This window comes from Canis lupus, chromosome 14 (assembly GCF_003254725.2).
Source record: "Canis lupus dingo isolate Sandy chromosome 14, ASM325472v2, whole genome shotgun sequence".
Lineage (NCBI taxonomy): Eukaryota > Metazoa > Chordata > Mammalia > Carnivora > Canidae > Canis > Canis lupus.
The window spans coordinates 27,414,060-27,441,563 of record NC_064256.1 but is presented as its reverse complement, the minus strand read 5'-3'; the positions used below and the strand labels follow the sequence as shown (position 1 = coordinate 27,441,563).

Sequence of the window (27,504 nt, the reverse complement as noted above, 5' to 3'; positions counted from 1 at the left end):
TAACTTCTTAAATAAAATTTATGATAAAAGAAATGTTGTTTCTCTCCTTTCCTTCACCCATTGAAAATAAGAGTGAGGGGGTACCTGGGTGGCTTCATCAGTTAAGCCTCTGCCTTAGGCTCAGGTCATGATACTGGGGTACTGGGATCAAGCCCTGCATCAGGCTCCCCACTCAAGCAGGGAGTCTGTTTTTCCCTCTGCCCTTCCCCTCTGCTTGTGCTCTCTCTTTCATAAATAAATAAATAAATAAATAAATAAATAAATAAAGTATTGACATGACTTTCAGTGAATTTTTAGAGATTTAATCTAATAAGACAGGAAAAGAATTTTGTTGAGGCATAAAAAACAGTAGTGTTGAATATACTTCTGAGAGACTGGTAGCCACACAGTTATAAACCATGAGAGCTTTTTGGTTCATACATGCATTTTTAATTAGATAAATGAAACAATTTAGAGACTAACTGGAATTATTTTATAACTATTTAGCCAGTTCTTTAGGGAAATTTCCAGTGGGATGATTGAAGAATTTGTCATTTTGCTTCCATGAACCATTATAAGGTTCACTCAAATATTCAGTGATTCTAAGGATTTGGTGGGGGAAATAGTTGATTAGTATCTGTAAAATTAATTTGTAGTATTTGCTTTAAAACAAAGTTGATAGTCACACAATGTAGAATGTACTGGCAGCCTGAGGATTCACTGGCATTTGACTCATCATTTGTTCTCTTGATTTAAAATAATTCTCTTGAGGGATGCCTGGGTGGCTCAGCGGTTGAGTGTCTGCTTTCTGCTCAAGGCATGATCCCAGTCTGGGGATTGAGTCCCACATCAGGCTCCCTGCGAGGAGCCTGCTTCTCCCTCTGCCTATCTATCTCTCTGCCTCTCTTTCTCTGTCTGTCATGAATAAATAAATAAATAAAATCTTAAATAAATAAATAAGATAATTCTGTTGAGTTATTTAAAAAGTGTCTATGCCAGTGATACCTAAGTACATATCTTTTGCCTAGTCACCACAAGTAAACAGTAAACCAAGGTGTCTAACAAGCAAAATAAAATATAATTAAAGCATTAAGAAAATCACAGCACTTTACAAATAAGTGTGACCTAGCGTAAACACCTGATCACCAAACTGCAGTTCAAGGCTTTGTTCTACAGAACCCTGTCTTAACCAGATGCTGCCTTTCTCCAGCTTCATTTAGCCATAGGCTCTGGCTTACCTAACTTATTACTGAGATAACCAGGATATACCAATCTGAGCCTGGGAGGTGTCCATGGCATCTGCTTCTACAATCTGCCCAGTCTACTCAACTGTCTTTGGTTCCCTGCTGACAGCAAGGCCCTTCCTGGAGCTAGAACCCTGCTGAACCACTAGTCTACTTGGTTGATACCCTGATACAATGTCTGGAAAAGCCTACTGGTTCCTGCCTCAAGGGCTTTACGGAGTTCCTACTAAAAGCTCCCTGCTCAGAACAAAACACCAGGAATATTCACCTCTCCGTAACAGTCCTCATTTCCTAGAAAATTCTGTTACTACCTCTTTGCTTATTTCTGATGGAGGTACCATCTATAGCCACACAAGATTACAGAGACCAAGCACATTTGATCCTCACTTTTTTTTTTCTCCTCACTTCAGGAGAAACCAAGATATCTGTTAGCCATACCTTTCAATGTATGGTGCTTCGAAGCATAGGTTCTTAGCAATGTAAAGTGTTGAGATACTTCTGAAAAAGAGCTATGTGGTGTCCTCACTCCAGAGAAATGCACATATGCCTAGATGCTCAAAATTTGTTTCACAGATTAAAGGGGACTAACAAATTCTCTAATATGCCTCCCAGGATTAAGACCTGCTTTAGACTGAATCATCTAAGGCCCAGGTGCTTTATATCTTCAGGTGCATATGAACCCCTAATTCCAATTACCTTACATACTTGAACACAGGAACATTTAACCCCTAAAAAAATCTTACCTCATTTTTCTCAGGGTAAGCATAAAAATTAAATATATAAACTTTTAGAAAATAAGTCAAAGCCTACTTTATAATATTTAGTATCTTAACCTAATTACACATCTCTGTTTAAAATTACATTTCTAAAAGAATAGATTTATTTTAAAATACTGCTCTGGTTTTCCACTCTTATCGCTCACGCAGCAATTTGCTCACTTCTCCATATTTGCCTTCCATGCCACTTGTATGCCTTTTCTATCATCACTTAGCTTCCTGTTGTCGTCCACCGGTTTTAACATCCATCTGTTTTTCACTTCTGTTCAAATTTTCAAAATACATTACTTTTAATCCATATATGATGGAAACTATAACCCAAATAAAGAACCAAAACACTAAACCTCATATCCACCCCATAAATATGTACATGTGGCCTCCATGATAGACTCACTTGCTTTTTAAAGTGATCTTAATGTTCATCTACACCTGCAAGTGAGGTAATACCCCTAGTAATAAAAAGCATACGGATGCATCAGATTCTTGAGTGGAGAAATGAATTGTTTTCTGGTGAGTACGCCTACTCTAAGCTCTATTTTGATGTGCAAATTGATTTTTAAAAAGCTCTATAGGATGAGAGATTGTAATTACTTAAACGTTAGGCAATTTTCATGTTTCTAAGGTATAATTTGGGGAAGAAAAACATTATATTCAGACAGATGAGAATAAAACATGTTACACTGTAAAATTCAGTTAAAATTTCCCCACTTCAAACATGTCGACAGACTTATTCCCTAAAAGAAACTAAAGCCTTCTTAGGTATCTTTTGTGTAAAGTCAATTTCAGGAAGTACTTCTCCAAATCTCCACCTTTCATAACTTTATCGGGAAAACAGCACAAATATCAACTATAAGAAAACAGATAGATGGAAAGAGAGATGATACCCAGATGGTAGATACAAATATTGTTCTCCCTATTATTTCCCATAATAACATATACTTTTCCCTTGATTACTTACTGCTTGCCTCCACTGTTACTTTGTATCTCTGGTTTTCTTTTTTTTAAGATTTTATTTATTGGGATCCCTGGGTGGCGCAGTGGTTTGGCTCCTGCCTTCGGCCCAGGGCGCGATCCTGGAGTCCCGGGATCGAATCTCACGTCGGGCTCCCGGTGCATGGAGCCTGCTTCTCCCTCTGTCTGTGTCTCTGCCTCTCTCTCTCTCTCTCTCTCTCTCTCTGTGACTATCAGACATAAATAAAAATTTTTAAAAAAGAATATTTTATTTATTTATTCATGAGAGACACAGAGAGAGAGAGAGAGGCAGAGACACAGGCAGAGGGAGAAGCACGCTCCTCACAGGGAGCCTGATGTAGGACTGGATCCCCAAACTGGGATCACGCCCTGAACCAAAGGAAGACACACTCAACTGCTGAGCCACCTGGGGACCCCTCCCTGGGGTTTTCTTACTGAGATACTTCCAAATGTTTTCTGAGCCAATATATCGTATTAGAATATTGATTTTTGCTTTATTTGTATTGTTGTAAAATAATAAGGAAAGCAATAGAATTGTTTTGTTTTAGATAGCTCTTTTCTTTACCTGTTGGAAGCAGGCTCCATGCAGGGAGCCCAATGTGGGACTCGATCCCAGGACTCCAGGATCACGTGCTGAGCCAAAGGCAGACGGTCAACCACTGAGCCACCCAAGCCTCCCAGAACCTATCTTTCAATCATGAACAAAGCACTATGTTTGTTGAATTCTAAATCTATGTTTTATTATGATTGCACAACAGAATACACTATTGAATTAATAGCATCATATTTCTGCAAATCTTTAAGTTCTAATTATTTTCAGCATTGTGAAATGCAAGGCAGATTATAAAAAAGCATAAACTTATAATCAATAGTATAAAAAGAAAAATTTGCTTTTGATCAATCATTTCATGGCAAATGGCAGTGGCCTCAAATTGGATGGGGGGTGGGGAGCACATGTAAGAAAACAACACAGTCCATGAAAACAATACAATTAAGAAAGGAGAGTCGGAAGAAAGGCAGGCAGGGAAAAACAACCCCTATCCCCCAACCCCCACCTCACCCCTCATCCTAAGAGGAGAACTACCCTTAAAAGGAAAAAGATCCTATCCTGTTATTCTAGGCTTTACTCAATGCCCCAGCTTTAATTCTTCCTACTGGGAGGACTTAGACAACTTGTATGTAATAGAAAGGAAGGGAATGGCCTTGGGCATCCAAACCCAGGCCCAGGGGACCGGCTCAACAGCCAGTGGGATATTTAAACGAAAAGCTGCATCCAGTGGCCTGCCACTGACCGGCATGCCTCAGGGCAGTGGCAGCCCCAGCCTTTTTGGTCCCCAAGGCTCCGAAACAGCATCCTGGAAGGAGCCCTCCACCCTTTCCCAGGTGAGCAACAATCTGATAAGTAAATGAGGGCGTGGACAAAAACTTGATTGGGTACCAGGTGCATAGAGGGTTAATCAAACTAAGGCACAAAGAGCCCAAACACCAAAGAACCCATAAAAGCCCGTAGATTTAACCACCAAATTGGCAACTCTCTCAGGTCCCCTCCCTCTTTGGGAGCTTTGTTACTATCGCTCAGTAAACTTTGGTTTGCTGCCCATCACTCTTCATCTGGTCTACCTCTTCATTCTTCCCAGCAGCATGACCAAAAACCTCAGATATGGAAGGAAAAGAAGTCCTGCAACACAATGTATCTACTCTCTACCCAGCCTAATACTCTTTCCCTGTAACTGAACAAAGATACATTCTCTCATTAGTTTTGTGAGATATTTACATAGACATTCAAAACATATTGATTTGTTTAATTTGGTCACTATTATTTTGACTAATTTCACTTTTTTACATTTATATATCTGTGTGAAATACATTCATCTATAATTTTACTAAAGGCAGAAGTACATTTTAAATGTCTTACTCTAAGACTTTGGGTACAATATAAAGTTACCTTACAGATCCAGCCCTTTGCACAAATGGAATCATTTATGTTTTACTTCTTTTTAATTGAACTAGTTATAGTTGTCGACATTTAAAAACAAGAGACATCAGATAAAAATCTAGGTATCTGGCTTCCTTTGACAAAAGAAAGATCTGGTGTGACTAGACCTACTTTCTCTCACTTTTTCATTTACCCTACATGCCAACTATCTACTCTTTTTTTTTTTTTTCAGTCAGTCCTCAAAATTGTAGACTTCATCTATTTTATTCAGAGTATCTGTCTGGCTCCTGAAGACCTTTAAGTTTGAAAATTTGGCTCAAATTTTCTTTAACGAATCACGAATGAACTAGAATTCTGATTCTTTATGAGATTCTTCTGTAATTCATACCAAACAATAATACCAACCCATGTAGTGCGCTTTTTTAAGGTAGCATCGCAGAGTGAATCAAGTAACTAAATATATCTAGCTAAAATTACATCTAGTATGGCTTTGTACCGATAATTGTAACGTGTCTTTCTTACTCAAAACTAAATCTCAGCGGTCGACAGGGAATAGTTCAATGTGGATAGATAATCACCTAACCTTTTTGCCTAGTATACTTGACATTCTTTTCCTTGGAGTCATATGCCCAAGAAAGAAAAAATATGATAGAAAACAAATATCTATAACAAAATGGCAGTCATTAAGGCTAATAAGATTACAGCTCAATATACAGGGAAGAGAGAATGATCTGGACCCTGAGGTAAAACCTTAAAGAAACTCATTTTTCTATCACCACTGAGAATACTTTTAGGATGAAAGGTACTAAAATAAGTTGGCAAAATGAAACCTCTCTGCATATGGTGTTTACTCAGAAGGGTGCTGAGCCAAAGAGACCTTCAGCCATAGCAAGTTGGACCTTCTCTGGCATGAGATCATTTCAAGAGCTGCCCCCGACAAAGGCTTAGGCTTTTGTGCCCGTTAGGCGCAGTGTGAAAGGTCTTCATTCACTTGCCAGCTGGCATGGTAGACCGTTATCTAAAGATGTGAACAGCCACAGCAGTGGCCTGGCTGCTACTGGAAACCAAAGCGACAATTAATTATGGATGGAATGTGGCCAGGCAAGGCTGCAATTGTAATCAAATGAGACCACACTGAGGAAAAATAACATTTTATCCCATACTGGGTACCTCACAGATAGATTTATGACTACACTGCCAGTTGGAGATAAAGTAAAAATCAATCATATTATTCATATGAGTAACATAAGCAAGGACTGGTGAAACAAAAAAACATGCTTCCTATGATTATGTTGCAGATACTTCATTTATATACAGCTTCATTCGGCAGAAATGCAGATCCTCAACCTTTTTTTTTTTCTTTTTTAATGAAAGCTGAGAAATACATTATCAGCTGGCACTATAATGAAGAGATCTGGGAAATTTTATATTCAAAGCCTGGGTTGCAAAAATATATTACAATATTTCCTGCTTACTGCCTTGCTCATATTTTATTATGATAACTCTATTGCGTTTTGAAATGTGGAGCCTCGAAGCTACAGAGTATCTACAGTCAACAAATAGAAAAGCGTTTTAATTATGTCCATGAATAATCAAAAAGAGAAAAAAAAAACTAACGCCAAATCTGTGCAATAAAAAAGCTAAAGAACCTATGTTTCTTTAGAAGCACAGTTTAAATCTCAGTCTAGTTCCATAAAGGAAGAATCATCATTAGATGAACATTCCCTGAAAGAGATAGTCTTTGGAAGATTAACTTGCCAAGCTAAACAGAGAAACTATTGCAGTAAACCACAGGTTAATAGAGAAGAATAACTCATGGACTAGTATTAGTTTATGATATACCTTTTTTAAAAAATAAAAAAAAAGCCATCTGTTGATGCAGTGAAGGTATGCACTTATCTATCACTAATGGAAGTGATAATTCTTTTCTTTTTAAGATATTATTTATTTTAAAGAGGGTTTAGGAGAGGCAGAGGGAGAGACAGTCTCAAGAAAGCAAAGTCCATGCTGCTGAGCAGTAGAACCCCACATGGGGCTTGATCTTATGATCCTTAGATCACGACCTGAGATGAAACCAAGAGTCAGCCGCTTAACCAACTGTACCCACTAATACATTCCCTTTTTAAAAATCCCTTAGAAGGTGACTGTTTTGTGTATAAGTTTAAGCAACTTTGACATTTAAAATGAAAATGCAGGGGCTCCTGGGTGACTCAGTCGGTGGATTATCTGCCTTTGGTTCAGGTCATGATCTCAGGGTCCTGGGATGGAGCCCCCTGTCTGGCGCCCTGCTCAACAGGGAGTCTGCTTCTCCTTCTCTCTGCTCATGCTCTCTCTCTCTCTCTCTCTGTCTCTTGCAAAATAAATTAGTGAAATATTTTTTTAAAATAAAAATAAATAAATAAAATGAAATGAAAATGTATACCAATCTAACTCCAAAATCTACAAAGTGTCTGGGCAACCGAGATCTTCAAAAACAACAGCCATGGAGATTTTACACAGGAACTGGAGTCTCTCTGCCCAAATCCTCAATTCCACGTCACCTTCCACCCCTTTCTGTCACTTGCCAAGCTGTCTGTGAGTGTGGTGACTGGAGAGGAACCAAGGCATTCCGGCAAAGGAAGAGGTATGCAGAATGCCATAGCAGGCCCCATCCTTCTGTAACACTGCATTCACCACCAACAACCACTCCCCCCTCCGCTCCCTTCCAATCCCCCTCAGTGTCCAACCCCGCACCCGCACTGCAAAAGCCAGAATATCTAGGGGACTCAGACCCCAGGGAGTCACATTTAATAATTGCTTAACCAGCAAGGGGTCCTCTCAAGGAATGGGACATTAGACATGCTAATGAGAAGGGGCATGGATTGGTGGTAAACAAACAAATCTACAAGCCAATAGCAGGGTGATTGCATTTGTAGGTGTCTTTACCTTCCCCACTCTGGAGGGGGCTGCAGCTCTGGAGTTGGTTCTAATTAAATTACACAATAAATATTGCTGTAATGGCAATGTTTTTTTTCAAAAGGTCTCTATTGGTTTAGCGTGGCACAACTGCTTTTGTCTTTCTCGGTTGCCTTGTTCCTCATAATTAAGCAACTAAATACCTTTGTCCACTTTAAAGGTGGGTGGAGGGTTTTGAGGGGGTTTAGTTTTGGTTTTTTGGTGTTTTTTTTGTTTTCTGTTGTTTTTCCTTTAGTGCATTTGAATTCAAGCTCAATTAACAAGTACACTACAAAGAATTCTAGGAGGCAGATACTTCAAACGTGGACAGAGAGAAGCACCATGTGGAAAACCTTTTAAATGTGAAGATTAGAGTGACCATTAGCAATAGTATCCCCAAATTCCTTTACTACGTAAGTAAACCCCCCCCATAGGTGAATAAAGCTTCCATTTGTTTTCCTACAAACTGAATTCCTTCTTTCTCTGTGACTGAAAAACAAAATATTGGGATGCGGTTACTTGTATGTTTTTCCTGATGTAAAAAGCAAGCAAGGCTGAGAAACAGAATTTTCAAACTGCCAAGGAATGTTTGTGTGTGTGTGTGTGTGTGTGTGTGTGTGTGTCTGTAAAACCAGGCGGGGTGAAAAAAAGACACCATGCTAGACTACAGTCCCCTAATTTCCTTCATAATTCAGCACTCCAACTTGATTTTTACAGAAATCTTTTCATCTCTCTTCAGACTAGGTTTTGTCCTCAGCCCCAAACTCATGTATATGATTCCTACCTGGTTCTATGCAATTCTTTTTAGAATCCCAGAACCTGTCACCTCCCAAGAGGCTCCTTCTCCTGCTCAAGCAGACAGAATCAAATAGCTCACTTATCTGTGGTAAGTGTCTCTGCACTGGAACTATATTGAATTCACGTCATGGAATTTTTAGTTATTTCTGCTCAAATTGGTCCCCCAGCGTCCCACCCCCTATTTCCCTATCCCTACCACTTCTAATTGTCAATGCCATCAGGATTTATTTGAGGCCAGGAAACACACCTTATCTGCTTCAGGATCTGAAGGTGCCTTTACCTTCCCCACTAACAACCTAACACCAAATAGGTCCCCAATATAGTTTGTCAAATTGGATCAAGTTGAAGAATTTAAAGTATATCTGAAGAACAATTGCTACGTATACAAAACCTCTTTTAGTTTACATTGTTCCATCTTAGAAAATAGATTTAAGAAGACATTTTAAACTACCTAGTCTTACTGTCCCTTCAGTACAGTCTTATCACCACAGCCATCCTAAATGGGATCCCTAAACAATTAAATTCCTACGTATTTAACTCAAGACTTTATAAAGTATCTGGAGAACTACAATCTTAAGTCAACAGCCTAGGACATGTCACAGGAGAACCCTAGTCTGTTCTCTGCTCAAAACTTCTGTTCTCCCTAACCTACTCCTTTCTAAAAATTACTGAGCTCTCTATGCAGGTAGGTATTGTGTATGGAGGAGAGTCAGGAAATTCCAGACAGAAGAAGAGGCGGCTATTTTGTATAAAGCATGTTATATTAAGTGCTGAACATACACTATTGATTTAATCTCAAAGTATGAGCACATATCCCCATATCCCTGTTTTACACATAAAGAAACTGAGCCTAAGGATTTTCAGCCACAGACAACAAAGTCAGAATTCAAACTCTTTTTTTCTGATCTTAAAAAGTAAATGGCTCTATGACCTTACAAAATTACTAAGCTGTCCCATACTTGTGTTGCATTGCTATTTTTTACCTAGTTGGTGAAAAGTATTTCTTACTTCATCAACAAGTACTTACTGAGTATCCATATGATAAACATGCATCCCATACATACAATACATTCCCAAAACTCTGCTTACTGGTCTAATTTTCAGAAACATACTAGGAAAAAAAAAAGTAAAAAACTACTCTTGCCAGCTATTTCTACCAAAAGTACTTCAGAGTGACAATTCCAGGATAAGAGGAGAGAAACCCTTATAAATATACATTCAAGTCCCAAGCTCTGACTTAATTCTTTATTGAGTAATTTATAAAGAATTAATGTATAAAGAATGATTTGGATCATTATATTTTATTTAAATCATATTTATTTTCAAAGGTGACATACTAATATTAATAGTTTGATATTTTAAGATCATATGTATTTTTTCTCACTAGTATATAATCATAGAGAACATTTCATGGAAAGATTTTTTATGAATTGTTTATATAATAAAGCTTAATGGAAATTATATGTGCTTCTACACTGTAGGTTCATAGACTAATTCAAAACAACAAAACCCTTTGCTTTTAGGGGGACCTAGAGCAGCCTTAGCTTTTGAGCTGGGAAACCAAATCCTGTGCCTTGACCTCTTATTGCTGGCTCTTTCCACATGATGTTTATCTTTCACAGAATACTCTTTTCTGTTTCCTTCCACCATTTGACTACTTCTTGCTGATTTTTCCCTCAGCTGAGAACAAACTTCTCCTAGGGATGCTGAACCTAAAATGCACAGACACTCAAGGCCTCTGTGGGTAGAATTGCATCTCATTATAATCCATTTCTTTTGTGAGGTGATGCATGGCATTTCATGCATGTAAAATTTTTTCTCAGGAGGAATTCATGCCATAAAAGAGGTTAAAGGAGTCCCTCCTCGAAATTCCCACTGTGCCCTGGTCTCCTTCCTAAATCAAAACCTTCAGGTCTTGTGTTTTGCCCCCTGAAGGGTAGACTCTTCGAGGCAGGGAAACAGGAGTGTGCGCACTGTATTCCCTCTACCCACATGCTGCTTGTACACAAAAAGGTAATAGGAGATATTTGTAGAAAGAACAGATGAATTATATTGACTCAAAGTGCCCAACCTGCTATTTTATGGCACACACTATTCGGAAGTTACAGATGAATAAAAATGGGAACAGCAATTATAATTAAACACCATTTGATAGAAAAAAATTGTTCAAATCTTAGGGTTCATGAAAAGAATAGATCATGACCTAACAAATACAGCCCCTGTATGTGGTCAGCCTGACTCTGTGTCACAGTTTCCTAGTTGTAGTCTGGAAGTTCTCTCCTACTTCCTACCTGTTCTGGCCCTGGGGGAATGGATATAGGAGGCTGAACTTGTAGAGTCCAATTCTTTGTGACCATTGCCATCTCAATGGCTGGACAAGAATGTTCTCGTGGCTCAGGACAAAGCCTGGTCCCTGAACTCCACCAGCAATCCCAAAACCCCTGGGTTTGTTTTCCTGACTTCATATGACTCGTTGTTATTTAAGAAAATACATTTTACAATGAAAAGAAAGGAGGGAATGAGATATGAACAAATATTTATTATGCATATATTATGTACAAATATACTACAGCTGTTAGGGATAGGTATAATTCTTTTCTTTATTTTTTTTTAAAGATTTCATTCATTTATTCATGAGAGACACAGAGAGAGAGGCAGAGACATAGGGAGAGGGAGAAGCAGGCTCCATGCAGGGAACCCGATGTGGGGCTCAATCCCAGGACTCCAGGATCATGACCTGAACCAAAGGCAGACACGCTCAACCACTGAACCACCCAGGCACTCCATAATTGTTTTCAAACTATTGTTAAGTGGTAAGTAACTTTTTCAACATCATGCAGCAATTAAATCAAAGAGACTGAGTTTGACCCAAATCTGCGCGCTTCTGCCTAGGATAGGGGGCTAGCTGCTGGGAGAATCAGTCATCAGAAGCAGATGGTTGTTAAACCATTTTATGCCAATAAATGTAGTAATGCTCAAGTGTGTGCTTGGGTCAGGATTGCTGTCTTCCACAGAAAATGTCTTTCTGATTATGTTATTTCATGATCCAAAAGGTGATAATAACAATGACAGAGTTACTGGAGGCAGAGGACCTACATGCTAGACACATAGTAGAGACCTAATGAAAAGTGGCTCCTACTTCTAACATCCTCACGAAGACTGGCCTTAATTTCCACATGGTATCCCTTCAAAACAATAGGATGACCCTGCTGACACTTCACATGCTACTGGTTTAGATGTCAATTCTTCCAATACTTTCCTGATTTCAAACAAGTTTTTGTTCACTGTTTTAGAATCTTTTATTTCATAGACTGCTTTTTGCAATCATTTAAAAATTGTGTCTATGGTAGTCATCTTCAGTTTGTCGCACCTTGGAACTGGGCTTTTGTACTCATGACAGTCAGTCCTTGACCCAGTCCACCCTGGAAAGTGTGAATTCCCAGACACTTCCAGCAATCCAGTCTCTCAGCTGCTAGGCAAAAGAGCTTAGAAGCCCAAAGATAGTCCTTGGAAGAGGGCTGCAGGTGACAGCTGTTAGTGGCAAAACTGTGATGTGAGCAAAGAAGCTGGGGTATGGGGGTTCAGACTCAGTAAAGGGGATCCAGGGTGATCTAGGAGGGCAGCAACAGCATCTGCTGCTGGACATAGTTAATGTATGACTAAGACAAGGAGGCAGGTTTCAATGTGTGGGCTGTGGAATAAGATTCCCATCATAACCACATTTCATATATCGAAGATAACCTTGACTATATTTTGATCTAAAACAATAATCATTCCATGAAATATCAGAGAATTTTTAAACAACTTATGTTTTCCATGGTTTCTATTAACACATGAACTATATTTCATTTATTGTGATGCTTACAAATCAATTTTTTTTCTAGTTTGTAACTAATGGACATTCTTAATGGTAATTATATAACTATTCTGGTTATACACAGAACAATCTATTTGGTTGTCTTGATGCAGTAATTCTAGATTTAATAAGGTGATATTGCTTTCCATAGATCAGCTAGATAGCTTATGTCACTGAACCCAAATCTAAGTACTCATTAAGATTCTGCGAATCTGGTAGGAACATTTTTGAACTTGAAGGATGTAGAAATGATCTATTTCTGTTCACCACTAAAGGATGTATGGGATTTGGCATTAAAACCTCCATTATTAAAGACTCTTTCTTAGAACTATATTGCTGGGCATGCCTAATAATAGTCCAGCCTCAGGGCAGGGTGTAGCAAGACTAAAACCAGGAGAATGTGTGTTCGTTCCAAAGACAGTGTTCAATTAAATCCGAGAGGGAAAGAGAACCAATGGGCAAAGCCAAGGTCAATTATGGTGTCAGGCTAGAAGACGCCAACTAATGAATGAGTAAGTACCCTAGTTAATAATCATGGATGAAAGCCAGAAGTAAATGAGGAGGCAGGAAATAGGGGTACAAGGAGAATACCCAACTAAATTCTGGCAAAGAGAACCTTGCTGGCCTAGGGTTCCTTTAAAAATGTGAAGACACTCTTCCTCTGTCGTACAGAGGCAAGAAGGGCATTGAGAAGGCACTGTCTATGCAAGGATATGGCAATCCTTGCGCTTGATCGAAGCACCACATTGTGTCACATGAAGTTTGTATTTCTCCTATCTCTGAAAGATGGTGATTCAGATTCTGGTCAGCGCCATTTCATAGAATTACATTCCACCTGGTACGCAAGAGTCACAGCCAACTTCTCTGGGAACATCCAATTAAAGAGCTAAGACCTATTTAAACTTGGCTTTCTTGTAGTTTTCTTTTAGCTTAATACCACTATTAAACATCATCTATTTAATAGCCCAAGGAAGAGTTTTTGAGGAGTGTTAATGAGACTGTAGCTTATTGTCATCTCAGTTTCTCAATGACTCAATTATATGACATTTACTTATGCCCTTTGAATGACAACAGTCATGCCAGCTGCTGGCTGAAGGGGAATTTTCCAGCAGCACTTAAATAGACTGTTTATCTTCATTAGCTCTTTGTTAGAATTCACTCTGAACAGAGGTGGATGCTGTCGTCCATGTAGAGCAGCCCTACCCCTTTTTTCTGTGGTTCTGATGTCTGCTCAGCTATCTCTTTTTTGGTTATTCATTCAATGTTTAAAATTTTAACTTATATTATCGACATGCTTTCATACATTCCATGCATTAACCTTGATCTAAATTTAATGTTTCTACATTTTCTATCTTAAAATTATAACTCCCACATATGTGCAATCCATTTTTATTCTATATACTACTTCAAGAAGATAAGTAGGATAAACGGTAGGAAAACCTCTTAACCAGGATTCATATCAAACTCCGTTGCCTTTGTTGATTTGTTACAAAGTAGTTTGTAAATTACCTCCTTGGCATGTAATAACAGTAAACTCTCAGACATGCTGCATGAACAATAGGATGGTGTAGTCACTTAAAGATTTGCTCATATAAGAGCCTTCATTTGCAATTTTTTAAAAATGTGTAACATTAAATCTATATTGAGTAATCATTTTTTTGATCATTCAAATTATATATTTTCTGTTTCACAGAAAAATTGCGAAAGTGACTAATAATAGAGATTATTTCTAAAGGACGAAGGTTAACAGTGTTCCACACATGGGTGTATAAATTTTGGACTTCCAAGGTAGATTACAAGTCTCCATCTCTAAAGGATCTTTGAGGGGCAGCCTGGGTGGCTCAGCGGTTTAGCGCAGCCTTCAAGGAGTCCCACGTCAGGCTCCCTGCATGGAGCCTGCTTCTCCCTCTGTTATGTCTCTGCTTCTCTCTGTCTCTCTCTGTCTCTCTCTGTGTCTCTCATGAATCAATAAATAAAATCTTTAAAAAATAATAAAATAAAGGATCTTTGAACCGGTGTTAAGGTTGAATTGGATTCAAACAATAAAAGAGATAATTGGGGGAAAAAAAAAAAAAAGAAAGAAAGAAAAATGTATTTCCAGAGTGGCTGAGAAGAATATTAGTCACATCATTTCCGATGGGAATTCCTGGCCTATAAACCTCAACACTGCTTTAAAGAACTCCTCCCCCACTTTCCACTGACATTTTTACCACTATATTCTTAAATATGAAGCTATGTTTGTAAAGGCAGCAATTTTAAATATTGGTCTGACTACTGTATCTAAACAAGTGTTAATCTAGTTTTCCATACCTTCCTTGTGTCTAAAGATATGTCATTTAAATAAATGCATATGTATGTATACTATTTATTATATGCTTACTATTTTTGAGGAGCTGCTAAGTGGATAAATGAGAACTGCCCTTCAAAATTCTTTCCCACCTGAGGGTCTTTGAATTGGGTGTTCTCTCAGCCTGGAATGCTCTTCCCCAACTCCCTTACAAGTTTTAGCCTTTCTTAACAACATATCAAGAAGTAGAACTCTTGGGGCACCTAGGTGGCTCAGTAAATTAAGCCTAAGTCTCTTGATTTTGGCTCAGGTCATTATGTTGTTGTGCCCAAGATTGCGAATCTGAGAAACCACCAAGGAGTTGACACCGATGCAAATGCACAAGGGTTTATTAGCAAGATTGAGCTTGGGTCCAAGTATACCTACCAGAGCGGAACAGGGACTTGGACCCCGAGGTGGGTTCCAGCTGGGTTTTTATGAGCTGGTCTAGGGGACCTCCAGAAGGGGTGTAGGAATTTCTCAAGTTCTGTTTACATTCTTATATGGGGCTTTCAAGGGCATTAAGTTCTGTTCTCATTCTAATATGGGACTTTCTAGGGTGTTAAGCTGTTTTTTCCTGTAACTGAAGCAAGGTAAATTTCAGCTCTTATTTACAGGGGTCTGAGATGGCTGTACTTGTGCTAATGCTGAACTTAAGGTGGAATGGCCTTAATTTTCTCGGTCTCCACAATGTCAAGGCCCTGGAATCAAGCCTCATGACAGGCTGAGCACGGAGCCTGCTTAGAATTCTCTCTCTCCAGGAAGTCTGGGTGGCTCAGTGGTTGAGTGTCTGCCGCTGGCTCAGGGGCTCAGGGCGAGATCCCCAAATCCAGATCAGGTCCCAAACTGGGTTCCCTTCAGGGAGCCTGCTTCTCCCTCTGTCTAGGTCTCTGCCTCTCTCCCTCTCTCTCTCTGTCTCTCATGAATAAATAAATCTTAAAAAAAAAAAAAGAGGGATTCTCTCTCTCCCTTTCCCTCTGCTCTTCCCCCCAACTCATGCTTGCTCTTTCTTTCTCAAATAAAAAACAAATCTCTCTTTTAAAGATTTTCCTTATTTATTTGACAGAGAGAGAGAGAGAGAGAGAGAGAGAGAGAGAACACAAGCAGGGGGAGTAGCAAAGGGAAAGGAAGAAAGAGGCTCCCCACTGAGTAGAGAGCCCAATGCACAGCTGGATCCCAGGACCCTGGGATCATGACCTTAGCTAAAAGCAGATGCTTAACTGACCGAGCCACCCAGGAGCCCCAAAAAATATATCTTAAAAAAAAGTAGAGCTTTCAACGTTATATCTATTATGCAAATCTATTTCTTTCAAAGCACTCTTCCAAATCTATAACTGACTTACTCACTTATTTGTTAACTTGTTTATGCCTCCCTTCCCATTCATCCAATAGAATTTCCAGTAGGGCAGAAACTTTGTCTTATACACCTCTGAATCCCTTACCCTGGCACATCATAAACACTCACAAAATAGAAATTGAGTAAATGTGTGAATGTTTAATAAATATTATTTCACTTAATCCTCTAAACAATCCCATGTAGTCATTTCAAGGAATTGGGGCTCAAAGAGATTAAGAAGCTTGCCATAGGTGATTTGAGCAGTCAGGCAGCACAAGGATTAAAGGCATGCTCCTAATTTTTATGGATTGTTTGCCTCTCAAACTAATCTAATCTGCAATAGAAAGAAAGCTGAAGAAATTTCCTTTTTTTTTGTACCTCCACTGGAACAATTAGATATCAGGTCAGTCCAGCCCCAGACCTAGCCCCTAGTCTCCATCCCTGTCTACACACAGCCTTAGGTTTGGCCCTCACTCTTTCTCATCAGTATTGCCCTTGGCCTCCCAATGGGCTCCCTGCTGTAAATGATGTCCTCTATCTTCAACACCCCCACCAGGATGACTGCATAGACTGAACACTTCTGTTGAAATTTCTCAGTGGCTTCCCCAACTGTAGGATCAAACTCCTTAGCTTTGCAACTGCCTTGAGAAACTGGCTTCTGCTCTCTTCTCCTATGCACTCCTCTTACTCCCTGCATTAAGACCTATGTTCAGCCTATGAGACATTGACATTCTTCTCTCTCTTGTATTTGTATATTTCCTCTGAATGTGTTTCCCAGACTCGTCTCCCTGATTCACATCTAATTGTCCTTCAGTACTCAGAACAAACATCATTTCTCAATGGTCTTCCCAGACCTAATCCCCCTAGTCCCACCACCACTAAGCTGAGAATCCCCCAGTTCTAGGCTCTGGCCTGCCATAAAACCCAGAACAAGCCTCAATATGATGGCATTTCACAGCATGTAATAATTGTCACATGTGTGGTGTTTTTCTTTTGTGTTATGCCATTTTTTAAAAATCTGGCAGTACTTGATGGACTCCCTGAGGGCATGTTCCTAGCATAGTACCTGGTATAAAATAATGCTTCAGAAGTTATTTGTTGGAAGAATGAATTAAAGGGTGAATGTATTTTTTTTAAATGATTGCAATTAAGTTCAATAAAGAGAAGAAAGGAAAGTCAGAATCAATTAAACAGTATCAGGAGTCGTGGCTCAGAAGCACCAAGGATTCGGCCTCTGACTGTGGTGCTGAAGAGCCTCTGTGGGAGAGCAGAGTGGGTGTTCCTCACTGCATCAGTTCAGGCCTCAAAAGGGCTTCAAAAGTACAATGGAAGGGATCCCTGGGTGGCACAGCGGTTTGGCGCCTGCCTTTGGCCCAGGGCGCGATCCTGGAGACCCGGGATCGAATCCCACGTCGGGCTCCCGGTGCATGGAGCCTGCTTCTCCCTCTGCCTGTGTCTCTGCCTCTCTCTCTCTCTCTGTGACTATCATAAAAGAAAAAAAAAAAAAAGTACAATGGAAGATACATAAACAAGATGGCCAGCCTTCTTTGGCACCTTGCAAACCAATGGGAGAGACACATTACTTTTCAACGGAATTCATATGAGCCCCATGACTTCGTTTTATTCAAGAGGTAGGACCTGAAATTCCATCAGAAATCATTTGATGTGGTCTTTATTTTCAACTAGTAAATCATCTTGAAAGGCCAAATTGCCTCTAATGATTGATTTCACACATTTGCTCTAAAACTCTCCTCTTGGATACATAGTTCAAAGACTCTATAAGGTGAAGAGCAATCCCATGTTCAGAAATTCAGCAGCTGCTTAAACGTATGCTTGATTATTTTTTTAATCTTATTGTAAAAAACCTCCGGGTTAGAGGCCTCCTGAGAAATAACTTTTTAGTCATACTCACCAAATCCTATTTTGCAGATTGCCGAGATGCATCATGCTATATATACATTTCAGACAGCAATTCCTAGAGAGCAAGGACAGTGCCAGCCAGCCAGACTGCTCAGGGGACACAGAACTGCAAACAAAAAGCAAGGTGGAATTTTTTTTTTCTAGTAGGCCTTGAAGAATTATTTTGCTTTCCCTTTGTCCAGGTTTCCATGGAAACCCCTCTCCTGGAAATGTGCAGTTCTTCAGAGCCCTCGTCATGAATGCAAGCAGAAGACAAACCTGGAGCTGTAATCTATTTTAGTGCTACCATGAATCGATGGAATAAAGGAATATTGTTATATTCATAAAGAAGTCAGTCAACATGAAAATGAGTATAATGAGCAAACAATGGTTTGGATGATACCTTTAATTTTCCTTCTGCCTTTGGGTAAATAGAATGTAGACATCTGCTGCAGGGTTTAGGTTTCTTACTTAATACCTGCAATAAGGAGCAGTATAATAGCGGTCTGAAGGTACCATATTCATCCTGTGAACTTAAGCAAAATGAAATAAACATTTTCAAAATACTATAAGTAGACTATTTCAAAATACTATAAGTAGACCCGGAAGTTACCTTTTTTTATCTCTAAGAAACAATTCAGGAAAAATACCATTGTAAGGACAGGTAAAAGTAGGAGAGATTATGCTTTTAGTTCAAGAAGAATTTGATGTCGATGTTGTTAAGAAGATCCGTGCTACTAGGAAGAGCCCCTAGGAAGTGTCAGAAGTAACCAATATGCCAGTAATATCATGTATTATAGGAGGAGCAGAGAAATTCGCCAAACTCCTAGGAACAGAACAGGGAAAAGAAAACTGTCATATTCCGTGTATGAGAAAGAAGGGAAGCAATGTTTATAAATCAGGGAGTCTATGCCACATACTGTGGGGACTTCGCCCAGGCGGCACCGACTCATGGATGTGCCAGGTGCCTGGAACACCACAGTAAAGAGGAGAGGTTGGTTCCTTCCTTCCGGAAGCACATCTCCCAGCAGAAGGCAGAGGAAACACATACGAAAGAGCTGGCTTCATAATTACTGAATTACAAACTGCAAGGTGTGCTGTAGAAGAGAAGTCCAGGTTTCCATAAGAGGAGGTAAGGAAAGAGCCTGACTTTACATATGTTACTGCTCTCACAATAATACTTTGGGTTAGAGGCATAGAGAAAGTAAGAAATATCCCTCAACTGTCAATCAGGAACTAAATATTTGAGTCAGGATTTGAGTCATTCTGTCAGGGTTCATGGTCTTCTTCCTAGATCACATGATTTTGTGAAGTGGCTGTGTCAATTTTATTCTAAATGTTGAAGAATTTGCGAGAAATGAAATATATTTGTCAGAAGATGCTAGAATGCGTGTGATGTCCAGATCTCCCTGACTCATTTTCTTAATAAGCACTGAGGGAGTCTCCTTTAAGGAATCCTTTGGAACTGACCATTCTATCAAAATGACTCATTTAAATACTTACGAATTTGCCTATCTGCAGACACAGACACATCCCGCTTCAGATTCTCAAAGCCAACCCAGTGCCTGGGCTGGGAAGTCCGCGTGTTCACATCACTATGCTAGTGCCAGCGCGTGAGTGAAATCCACATGCTCCCCAGTCAGCGGCATTCAGATCTTCCCCCTGACCTGCCACTGCCACCCACTTCATTATCCTCGTACGTGCCTGTCACTCTAACTCAACTACAAACAACTTGGAAGGTATAAGACACGTATTACATATCTTTGTACCATAGTGACAAGCATCATACTTTGTCACAATAGCTATTCAGTTGTTAAATAAGTTAAAATGCTCTCCATCTAAGATTTCATAATACTTTCATTAAATATTGTTTCAACCAGATTCAAAGGTCATATAATACATTCACATTATCAACTAATTTTGAATGTTTTTTTCTAGGAGTCTTATTTCTGTAAGAAGCTTATTAGCTACTGTTGTAATGATATTATTCTGCGATCTGACTTGAAATGAGTCAAGCTTCCTCTTTCAGGAAAAGCTGTAGAAAGGGATGGAATATCATTTCATTTGATATTATCATTAAGCCTCCTAATTCTTTGGAAATAAAGGCTTTCATAATTTTCTTCTAGTTGTTCTGCCAGTTTTCTCCTCCTTTTCTAGAATTGTAAGCTTTGCAATCTCTTAAGTGGGCTGTCCTAAAAAGAACAACTACGGAGTTTTTTTTTTTGTTTTTTTTTTGTTTTTTTTTAGAAGGTGTTTTGGTATCCACTCTGGTGAAACATGGTACAGAATACCCTGAAATGCCATGTGACAATGTCAACAAAATATCCTCAGAAGTGGAGTGATCCTGTTACCCAAGATTACACACCCAAGGAGGAGGAAGGAGCTACGATCTTGCCATTTTGGTAAAGGCAAGAACCCAAGCCCTGAATCATTTCACCAATCCTCTTACTTCAATTCAGTTCAAACATCTACTAAGCATCTACTGTGCCCCAGTAAGAGATGCTGCTGGTACAAAAGTTAATCAAGGGCCACATCCTGCCCTTAAACCAGGGGTTGGGGAGTGGGGGGGGGGGGGTGGACAAGACATGGAAATGGATAATATCTTCTAGAATGAGAGGAACAAGATCTCTATCCTTCCACACCTCCCACTTTCATGTCCCACTCCCCACACACAGATAACTCTTTTTCCCCGTGAGAATTCAAGAAGAAATTACATAAACTTTAATAATGTATAGACAATGCAATGACTAACTGCCTCTGACTCATAATCTTCCTCACCCCATATATTTTTTTCTGAAAAATGTCCCACATTCTCCAAAATTTTCCAATCTAGCATCCAACTGTGGACCAGGAATTAACAAAGATTCTTGACTCTTTTGACATCCTAGAAACTCCTAAAAAGGATACTTTTCCCCAAAAAAACACCCAAATCCATCAACGTTTTTTTTTTGTCTATAGATTTTTATGTGCCTCTCTATTTAAATATCTCCTAATACATGTTCTTCATAACTAGTCCAGGGGATACTTAGATAGAGAAAGGTGGTTGCTGAGGAGAGAGTTCTATGGTCAAATAATCTTGGAAAAGTCTACATACTAACCTCTCTCAGAGATTCTTAAGACATATTACAATAAAGTCTCTGAGAAGTCTTGCAATACAGAAATTTAATTACTTTAACTGGGCACTTCCATAACTTACTTGGTCAAAATACTTTTTGACCTTAAAACTTAATATTCTGAGAAATTAGTTTTTCATGAAACACATTTAGGAAACAGTTTTGTAATCGATACCTTTGAAATTATTTGGCTGAGAATGGAAACCTTCCATTCTGCAGAGCTAAAATCTTATAATTCATTCATCAAGTATTTGTTGAGCATCTCCTATCTGCTAAGCACTTAACTCCCACTTGTTAGCTTAAGTCTCAGCCAAACCACAGGGGTCAATCTTGTCATCAAACATGCAAAATATAAAGAAACACAATGACTAGATGCAGAGCTGAGGTTGGAGCTCGGTGAAAGGAATATGACTGAATATTAACTACTGGAAAGAAGGAATATTGTCCTAACAGAGCTAATAACAAAATGGATTTGATGCTCATCTCTGGAACACTGTGGAGATGATTTATATATTCTTTATATTTCTCATGTTTCACAAGATGGTATCAAAATTTAAATTGGGGGCACCTGGATGGCTCAGTGGTTGAGCGTCTGCCTTCGGCTCAGGTTGTTATAGTGGGGTCCTGGGATCAAGTCCTGCAACGGGCTCCTTGCAGGGAGCCTGCTCCTCCCTCTGCCTATGTCTCTGTCTGTCTCTCTGTCTCTCATGAATAAATAAACAAAATCTTAAAAACAAAACAAAATTTAAATTGGTCTTTGTTTTCCATAATGATTTGGGAATACACAAATTCCAAAATATCTAATACATCTTTCCTCCAAAAAATCTAAGAAGTTTTGATATTATCTGTCTGGCATCATTAAATACTCATCTCAAAATACATTAAAATAGTCTCCACATATCAAAACTTAACATCTTAAATAAAACAAGAGTTGAAGTTGCACTCATATATAAAAGTAGTAACTCACTGAATTAGTAACAGAACAATTGATCCTCTTTTTCAGAAGTAGTGATAGATGGTTACAATAATAATAACACCTGGGGATCCCTGGGTGGCGCAGCGGTTTGGCACCTTCCTTTGGCCCAGGGCACGATCCTGGAGATTGAATCCCACATCGGGCACCCGGTGCATGGAGCCTGCTTCTTCCTCTGCCTATGTCTCTGCCTCTCTCTCTCTCTCTCTCTCTCTCTGTGACTATCATAAATAAATAAATAAATAAATAAATAAATAAATAAATAAATAAATAAATAAATAAATCGATAATAATAACACCTTACATTTGAGATTTGTTATACCCCTCAATTACTTTCAGGTTACTTATCAAGTAGATTGTAGTGAAAAATGAGAAGTACAAATGAGCGTCTTCACTGTATCATTTGGATATTAGGTCACGAAAAGTTTAAGTACAGTTGAGCTAGAATCCAAATAAGAAAACTGCTCTCTCCTGTTCCTCCAGTAGAAGACTGAAAATCTTCATACAGTCTCTTGTAATAACTTCTATGATGAACCAGCAGTATAGTTGAGAAAAACAATAGTGTAACACACAATAGTGTAGCAATGCTGTCTTATGTCACAGGTAAGGAAAGATGAGACCCAGAAGTGTTATGACTTGGCCAAGCTCTGAGAAATATAAAAACGATTGCACAACCAAGGTAATAGAAATACAAAAGCCATTACACAACAAATTTAAACTCTGAAAGCTCATTTGCATGGAGAATGTCAATATAGATAATGAGACTGTTTCATCTGTTCTAGTGTCTTCAGCAGCTTCTGAACACATCTGCTGGCTCATGTGTCCTCTCTAATGAAGCTGAATTTGTCCTTGAACGCGTCTCATAGCCAATTTACAGAGAATTAAAATGTCACGAGGTGAGTTGTTTAATGAGGTCAATTATTTAATTTCTGGTACTATTTTGAGGTTACAGGGCTAAAAGTAGCTTTTAAAAGTCTGTCATTTAAGGGTGCCTGGCTGACTCAGTTGGTGAAACATGGGACTCTTGGTCTCAGGGTTGTGAGTTCAAGCACCATGTTGGTGTAGAGATTACTTAAAAATAAAATATTGGGATGCCAGGGTGGCTCAGTGGTTGAGCATCTGCCCTTGGCTCAGGGCAAGATCCCAGGATCCTGGGATTGAGTCCCGCATCAGGTTCCCCACAGGCAGTCTGCTTCTCCCTGTGCCTGTGTCTCTGCCTGTCTCTCATGAATAAATAAATAAAATCTGTAAAAAAAAAAATAATAATAATAATAATAAAAGTAAAAACTTTAAAAATAAATATATATAGGGATGCCTTGGAGGCTCTGTCATTTAGGGATCTGGCTCTTGATCTCAGCTCAGGTCTTGACCTTGGGGTTGTGAGTTCATTGCTCTGAGCTGGACATGGAACCTACTTAAAAATTAAAAATAAATTTAAAAATAAAGTCTGTCTTTTATAAACTTCTTTTACACTTTTGCTCAACTGTTGTTGGCAATACACCAGTAACATCTGAAGTGAACATAGGTTCATGAGTGGATATATCCTGCCAAATCAAAGGTAGTCTGGTATTCTTTCAAAAACAAGACTAGGGATCCCTGGGTGGTGCAGCGGTTTGGTGCCTGCCTTTGGCCCAGGGCGCGATCCTGGAGACCCGGGATCGAATCCCACGTCAGGCTCCCGGTGCATGGAGCCTGCTTCTCCCTCTGCCTGTGTCTCTGCCTCTCTCTCTCTCACTGTGTGCCTATCATAAATAAATAAAAAAAAAAAAAAATTAAAAAAAAAATTAAAAAAAAAAATTCAAGCAGGACTTTAAAAAAGACTAAATAAACGAAATAAAATAAAAATCAAATATAAAAATTAAAATTAGGGCAGCCCTGGTGGCTCAGAGGTTTAGCGCTGCCTTCAGCCCAGGGTGTGATCCTGCAGACCCCAGATCGAGTCCCACATCAGGCACCCTGCATGGAGCCTGCTTCTCCCTCGGCCTGTATCTCTGCCTCTCTGCCTCCCTCCCTCTCTCACTCATGAATCAATAAATAAAATATTAAAAAAATAAATAAATAAAATTAAAAATTAAAATTAGGTAAATAAAAATACTTTTTAGATTAATAATGCTTAAAAATAGTCATACATTATAGAACATACCTATAAAGCATTTTTTATTTTTACTGGTTTCCTGTTCTTTGGCTGACATTAATCACAACTCCTTTTCAGTGTCTATGCATACTTATTCCTTTGAGCTGATAAAACCTGGCTTCTGGATTTCTTAACAGTTAGCTGAAATATAATACAGATACAACCACATGAGAAGAAATGTCCAAAGACCCACAACAGTAATAAATGATTTTTTAAAGTTTTTAATACATTCATCTCTCAAGTAGCAATAATGCAATGTGTGGAAATGGTAGAGAAATGATTGAACTGTTTTCAACTTCTATTTTGACATATGAGGAAATACATAGCTGGCTTTAATATGTATTTATTCTGCATATTTTTAAAAGTTAGAGATGTAAATATGAATATGACTTTGAAGTAGTGAAAAGGACAGAACGAGACCTAAATTGCAACCCTGACTCCACTAACCTGGCTACTTACATCTTAGCCTCAGTTTCCTCATTTACAAAAATGGTAACCATCAAGCCCACTTGGAAGGTTGCCACCAGGATTAAATATGATAACAAATTGCTATTTGCCCACAGTTAACGTGAATAACAGTATATATTTTTCACTTCTTTCTTACTACATCTTTGCTTTTATGCTTCTGCAGTAGAACTTTCTTCTGCTTACATACCCTAAATTTTAAATGCCTGTACAATTTCTATTTTGTTGCAATGTAAATCTTTTTTTTTTTTTTTAAGATTTTATTTATTTATTCATGAGAGACACAGGGAGAGAGAGGCAGAGGGAGAGCGACATGGGGCTCGATCCCAGGTCTTCCGGATCACACCCTCGGCTGAAGGCAGCGCTAAACCACTGAGCCACCTGGGCGGACCTAGCAGTGTAAATCTTGTACCAGTAAGAACTCTGAACTCATGCTCCAGGGTCAAGCACAAAAGGTATATTTTGAGTTTGTTATTATTGTTTTAGGTCCAGAGGGGGAAAAAATACATTTATTAATTTGTCATCTTCCCAAATTTTATCACACTGTGTTCATGATCTTCTTCATATCTCTATCTAAAAATTAAGTCCTTGGGCAGCCCGGGTGGCTCAGCGGTTTAGCGCCACCTTCAGCCTAGGGCGTGACCCTGGAGACCCCAGATGGAGTCCCACATCCGGCTCCCTGCGAGGAGCCTGCTTCTCCCTCTGCCCATGTCTCTGCCTCTCTTTCTGTCTCTCATGAATAAATACATAAATAATCTTTAAAAAAATATAAATAAATAAAAATGAAGTCCTTTTTTTCTTAACTGAAATTTGTATCTGTACCATCCCATTCAGGCATTTACCCTATATATTTCAAAACTCAAGTCTGTGTATGACACCAGTAATCCCCCTCATGTGGAAGCTGCAATGTCAAACAGATCATAGGCCTCCACTGTTTGGGAAAACTAAGGTATTGATACCTGACATCCACCTGGAACTCTACAAATACATGGAAGTCATGGTTCTCACTGACAATTACTATTTCCTCCCCTACTAATTAATGTCCTTCTTTGAACATTTTGCAGCTGCAGCTCATACTTTTAGAACAAGTAATCACAAACCACCCTTCACTTGGAACAAGGTCTTCAAGGATTTAGAGATTTGTAATGAACCACACCCTCTCTGTGGGACCCACAGAATTGCAAAGTTCTACCAGGACCCTTTTCTAGCTTCGTGGAAGTGAAAGTAAATTAAACACATCATGGAGTACTAGCTCATTCTAGTTACACTAGAGGATTTGCTCAGCATTAACTGGTTTATCTCCATCAATCTAATTCCGTATTTTTCAAATTCCACATTGCAATTTAATAAGGGATCTTGAAATCAAATTAGTGTTACAACATTTCACAAAGTGAAGAAAGAATAGATATGGAATGGACTGAAACAAATCAAAACAGGAAATATCAGAGTACATAACATGCAACAGGGACAAATATTAACATAGTATTTTGTGAAACTTTTGTTGTTGTTATATGTATGTGTGTGTATGCGTGCATGTGCCTGGGTGGTGATGTAAAAGGTATTTCCTTTTTTTAAATTTTTTAAAAGATTTTATTTATTTGAAATAGAGAGAAAGCATGAGCAGGGCAGAGGGACAGAGAGAGAGAAGGAGAAGCAGACTCCCTGCTAAGCAGCAAGCCTGGCATGGCCAAGGCTCTACCCCAGAACCCTGGGATCATGACCTGAGCCCAAGGCAGGCACTTAACTGACTGAGCCACCCAGGCGCCCCTAAAGGGGAATTTCTGATTGTGCACCATAGTAAAAAAATTTTGGAAGTCACTGAGCTGGTGTAATGTATGCATAGTTCAGCCACCCAGACACTTTAAGGAAGGCCTTATTGCCCCGCTGTTGAAAGTGCTGTCATCAGACACCCTGGGCTATCAGCCCCTTCAGGGACTGCCCCTGCTACAGAGAGCCACTTGCAACTCAGACGTCTGGCCATTCCTAGGGTGTCCCACAACCAATAGTTGACAAGGAAGGGAAAAAGACCAACCTATTATGTTCCAAACCAAGAGAATTCCAAAAGGCCATTTAAATTTCATAGTTCCCCATGGGGTCAGTCGAGACTCTTGTTCAGATCTGCATAATTCAATCTCTCCCTCTACCCAGACCTGTTTCTTCCCTCTCTCTTTTATAGATGTTGATCCCAAGGCACTTCCTAATAAACATCCTACACACTAAACTCCACTGCAGTGTCTGTTATCCAGAGACCCCAAATTGTGGTATCTAGTTGATGGAATAACAAGTTATGTGAGCCAAGTCAGCTGAAAAGACCAAGCATATAATAAGCAAAGAATCTGGGGCACTTGAGTGGCTCAGCTCCTTAAGCATCTGCCTTTGACTCTGGTCATGATCCCAGGTTCCTAGATTGAGCCCCACTCCCTGCTGAGCAGGGAATCTGCTTCTCCCTCTGCCTGCCACTCCCCCTGCTTGTGCATTCACAAGCGCTCTTTCTCTCTCTCTCTCTCTCTCTCTCTCTCTCTCTGTCAAATAAATAAATAAACAAGTAAATAGATAAAATCTTTTTAAAAAATATGAATTTTTACATAAAACGTATATAAATGGCCCCGCAAATTCAAACTCTCCCGTTACAACCATAGTTTGTTTACCCTATTAGATACTAAAGCATTTGATCAAAACGGGCACACCCATTTATTAATGATTGTGTTTGTTACTGCTTTCTCCCCTAAACTTGCACAGCTGTCCTATCAAATGAAATATGCT

General features: G+C 39.1%; 1 long non-coding RNA gene across 2 annotated transcripts in view; it reads right to left on the bottom strand.

The window, feature by feature from the left end:
- LOC112674831 (uncharacterized) overlaps positions 1–27,504 on the bottom strand; it is a 79,458-nt gene that overhangs the window by 15,735 nt on the left and 36,219 nt on the right. For both annotated transcript variants that reach the window (XR_007402026.1, XR_003145601.3), the window contains exon 4: positions 18,070–18,183. This is a non-coding gene — a long non-coding RNA (uncharacterized LOC112674831). The remainder of the gene's footprint in view (positions 1–18,069; positions 18,184–27,504) is intronic.